General features: G+C 40.6%; 1 pseudogene; it reads left to right on the top strand.

Moving 5' to 3' along the window:
• Window positions 1-536: 536 nt before the first annotated feature.
• On the top strand, window positions 537-4,363 carry LOC137287538 (cytochrome P450 2J6-like; annotated as a pseudogene).
• Window positions 4,364-5,395: the final 1,032 nt, after the last annotated feature.

Raw genomic sequence — 5,395 nt, 5'->3', positions numbered from 1 at the left:
AGATTACATAAATGCAGTCATTTCATCTTCAGGAACCATGACTATTGCTTGTGCGATATATTTTTATGTAGATAGTGACCCTAAAAGCTACTTTACGGACAGCTCCCCTTTCAACACTTACTTCAAATGATAAATCACTTACTTGGGGAGTGTAAACAAGTTCAAGACTCCTGGTAATCACAACCGAGCCCACTTTATGAAACATATATACTGTGAAAATTTACAATCAACTTATTCCATTGGTTGAAAGGCAAATACACATACTGACTGCGTGGCTATATCGTGGCTAATAAATATATAGGTCCAGCCGAATCACGTTAGATTTGAGTGTTACTCTCACATACCTTTTTCTCTACGGTCCGGGAGACCTTGGCCTCCTGACCTGTCAACGACTTGACCGCGTCTTGACCTGCTCGCTCAGTAAACATTGACAACCGGGGGTCTATTGTGAGTCAGTTGTGCCAATGCGCCACTCGACTTAGTCTCGCTCTCTTCAGTCAGCTTTTACACAGGTTGGAAATTAACGTACAATCATCATGTGGGATTTTGGATTTACAACAGTTGCCTTATTTCTGGTCGTGGTGCTGGTAGTGTTATGGCTGTCAACGAGGCGGCCCACTGGACTTCCCCCTGGCCCCCCTCTCCTTCCGTTCCTGGGGAATGCCCTGACGATGGGCACGGATCCCCGGGTCTTGTTTAAGAACCTCCGACAGAAGTATGGCGACATTTTCAGTCTGTACGTCTTCCACAAGCCTCTCATCGTCCTCAATGGCTACAGCGTCCTTAAAGAAGCCATAGTCAAGAACGCCGACGTCTTCTCCGACAGACCGCACTCTTTTGTGACCGATTTCTTCTCAAAAAGAAGAGGTGCGTTTTCTTTATATTCGAACAAAACTGAATGTGTCTAACAGTGAATCTCAAGACTGAATCTAACTTATCAGGTCTAATACATGGCAGCCTCGACAGTCATATCGAAAATGCTAATTGTCAGTAACTGCCATTGCTGAAAGCATGGTCAAATAAACTATATTGTAGGCAGCATGTGTGTGCTTCATGATGAGATATCAGTTGTCATTTATCTTATTGTACTACATTGTGTGTACACGAACACAAATATGTGCATTCATTTGGAGAAGTTTCAAACAGGAAGCTTTCAGGAGGCACTTCAAGGACAAACCAGGGTCTTTAACATCTAACTCTCGAAACACATGTTTCCATTGGAGTTAACTTTTTAATCCGTTGTTACCTTTATGTATACTTCTAAAAAAATGTCAAGCAACACAAATGTTAGCAGTGTTTCCTAACGCGTATGACCATCATGAGCACAAATGCAAGCTTTGTACACGTCTTTGTATCGACCAAATAAGCTTAAATTTGTTGTTGCGGAATGTTCCGCCATTCTCTCTGTAATGCCTGCTCAAGGTCATTCGGGTGAACATGGTGACAGTAAACATGACTCCCAGTAATGTCCAAAGCATGCTCAAGGGGATTACGATCAAGTGACCCAAGAGCCAAGTCCATATGCGAGATGTTGACCTAAACATCAACTTGTTCTCATCCATTATCATCCATTATCATCCATGTCGGATCATTGTCATCCATAAACATGAAGTTAGGACGCGCTTGGCGTACTATAGGTGTGATTACAGGTTGGTTTAAGCCGATCAGGGTGACGATCATGTGTGATGAAAGGAGCACATTCATGCCACACATTTTTCATGTTGTTTCTGAGGGTGTTTGTGTTTGGGTGATGGTGTCACTGTTATCAGATAAATCGATTTGCATGTATTACACTGAAAATACGTGTTCCTTAATTTTGTGTGAGGAGTATATTTCTATACTATCGTAGACGTTTCGCACGTGGCATTCATGCAAAGAACATGGCGTGAAATAACAAAGAAAAGTGAAATAATTAACAACTGTATTCTGAAAGTAACTAATTACAAAGAAATTACAACTTCGCATTACAAATTCAATATAACGATAATATAATAGGAACATTGTAGCAACAAAGATAGTGATGATGATGCAACAGTGCTGGAGCTTTCAAAATAGGCCAAGTGCGAGTATGCAGGGTGGAAAACGATTGTTGCATAACTGCCAGCGTTGAACAGTAAAATGTCATATGTGAGGTGAACAAGACCAGACTGAGACTCGCTCCGTGTACACGAAAAGTTTCCTCCAATTCATCAGATATCACTTGCATACTCCAGAGTAGGCCCAGTACCTATCTCGAGAGTCTTGACTCAATAGAGTAACCAGGTCACCTCCGCCCTAACTGAGTCGTAAGAGAGACAACGCGAATCAGATACACCACTGATCAATAAATGTCTACAAACACTGCCACATGTATGCTTCGTCGTAGAGCTTAATTCTATTTCACTGTATTGTTCAAACAGGTGTAGTCGGAACGTCCGGGGACTTGTGGCATGAACAGAGGCGCTTTGCTCTCAACACTCTGCGAGAGTTTGGGGCTGGAAGAATGATCATGGAGGACAAAATACACGAGGAAATTGCACACTTTGTGTTAGCCCTGGAGGAACGGAAAGGCCGGGGTTTCAACATAGAGCATTTAGTGCAGAATGCCGTATCAAATGCCATCTGTTCCATTGTCTTTGGCAAACGTTTTGAATATACCGACCCTGTCTTCGTCAAGTTTCTGAAAGCACTGGATGAATTTTTCAAAAACAGCGCAATAACTGGAATACTGGGCGTCTTTCCTGTTGTGCGATATTAGCCTGGTGACCCATTCAAGTTCAGGAAAACAATGGACAGCATAGAAATGGTGGAAAATCTACTGATTAAACCTTCCATTAAGGATCACTTGAACGACCACGATGAGGAAAATCGGGACGACTTCATCCATGTGTACTTGAATGAGATGCGACGTCGCCAACAGAAACAAGAAACAACGACATTAGACTGTAAGTGTGTTTTATTATCTGAAGATGTTCTTGACATTGTTTATTTCCAAGACAGAGATACTTACTTTTAAAGAGTTGTTTTGCGTTATTTGTTCACACATATAACTGATACATCATTTTTGACTAAGGCTGTATTGAATTGGGTATGTGTGTATATTGAACTCTAATTTAATTTAATCATTTTATGTAAGTATAACTTTGATTTGGCCTTTCTTTTTAACTTTGATCGAGAATTTTATCAAAACGTATGTTTGGTTTTGTAATTGTCTTGCTTCCGGTTTTATGTTGGTCATGTTACGTATTATTTTACTCATGTTGTTAAAGCATGAGTTTGATTTGGCTATTGTTTTTAACTCTGATGAGGCATTGTTGGTTCTGTAAACATTTGACAGACTTAGGAAGTTGAACTTTCTTGTTTAATCTACACTGAATCTACACTGAGCGAAGTAAAGGCCTGGTTGATTCTGTCACAACATTTTCTCATTTCAACAAGTTTTTCGTCGGCATGCAAATATTGTGTTTGCGATGTTATATGGGTATTAATACATCTGTCATTTGAGCTTATCATTCGTGTTGGCAGTGGAGAATCTGAGGCAGACTATTAATGATCTGTTCACTGGGGGCTCAGAGACAACGTCTACCACAATACGCTGGGCGCTGGCCTTCTTCCTGAACTACCCGGATGTACAAGAGAAGTGCTTCCAGGAGATTCTGGAAAATGTCGGTCAGAGCAGACCACCATCCATGAAAGACAAGACTAACCTTCCTTACGTAGAGGCCACCATTATGGAAACCTTGAGATACGGTAATATTGCTCCTGTTACTATCCCTCACACAGTTCCACAAGATGTACAGTTCCGAGGATACACCTTCCCGAAAGGCGTTATGGTCATATTGAACCTTGATTCAGTCCTCCAAGACAAGGATCTATGGGGAGATTCACAAAACTTTCGGCCGGATCGTTTCCTTGATGGCGAAGGCAAGATTCAGAAGAGGGAGGAATTTATTCCATTTTCTTTGGGTGAGAAACCTATACGCTCAGCATAATATAGTAACCAATGACCTGTTAATACGTGTGTAGTACATACACGCGCGCGCGCGCGCGCACGCACGCACGCTCATACATACATACATACATACATACATACATACATACATACATACATACATACATACATACATACATACATACATACATACATACATACATACATACATACATACGGTAATGGAAATGAACTTTTGTTTTCCTATTTTAAGGTCGAAGGGTTTGCCTAGGGGAATCAATGGCCCGGATGGAGCTCTTCCTCTTCCTCACCACCATGATTCAGAAGTTCAAGTTCGTCCCAGTGAACGGGGAAAAGCCTCCACTGGAAGGAATATTGGGTTTAACACTCGCGCCATGTGAATTCCAACTAAAAGCTATTCCCAGAAACTAATACTGTTCGGATCACTACAGCGCTCGAAATGAAGAAGACTAGTGACACCGCGACTTTTTAATTATGCTTCAGTACATTGCAGTACGTCCTGACCAGCCCATTAGGTACCTGCTATATTCTTCGATACATAAATCAATCGTTTAAACTGATCAGCTGACTTTTTCTATGAACAGGGGAGTCATAACTAGCATATCTAAGCAAAGAAGGGAAACTACTTGAAGAACTGGCTCCCTATATCGTTCTTAACTGCCATCTCTAAGATTATTAGCACATGTATCACTAACAAACTGAAAGCTGCACTTGACCATTTGATACATGCAATTCAAACAGGCTTCATCCCTGTCAGATGTGTAAGTGAAAAAATAAGACTGTAATATGACGTCATGTTTGAAACTAGAAAACAAATAAAAATAACCTTTTATAATTAACTGATTTTGAAAATGCTTTTGTAAGTTTCCAAAACATATGTAAGCAAAGTTTTACAAAAATGTGGATTCAGTTCAAACATGCTGAAATGGATATCTATACCAATGAAAACTGCTACCTTCTCCATTATTCAAAATGGACATCTATCCGAATTCTTTCCTGATAATAGAGGCTGTAGGGAAGGGAATCCCATCTCGCCACATCTATTTTTGTTTGGAGCGGAGATCGTGGATATCGTGAGTCGTGAAAATGTTAATATTAGGGATGTTACTTTGAATTGCAAGGAATATAAACTAGGCCAATATGCTGATGACAACCAGTTCTTTTTGGATTGCTCCAATGTCAGCCTGAAGGCTGGATATTCTTTTATTGCATGTGAGGACTAAAAATAAAGATAGGCAAGACAAAGTTCTCGTGTATTGGAGCTGTGGCCAACAGTAAAGATATAATATGTAGTGATTTTGGCCTGGACTGGCATTCAGGGAACTTTGGGTATCGTTTTAAATGCTGATCTGAATGACCTGAGGGTTATTAACACCCGGAGAAGGCCAAAAGCTATATCGAATATCCTTGGGAATTGGCGAGAAAGGAACTTGATCAGTACTG

Source organism: Haliotis asinina, chromosome 6 (genome assembly GCF_037392515.1).
Source record: "Haliotis asinina isolate JCU_RB_2024 chromosome 6, JCU_Hal_asi_v2, whole genome shotgun sequence".
NCBI lineage: Eukaryota > Metazoa > Mollusca > Gastropoda > Lepetellida > Haliotidae > Haliotis > Haliotis asinina.
The sequence above is the reverse complement of the archived record's forward strand: the minus strand, read 5'-3'. Positions and strand labels throughout refer to the sequence as shown.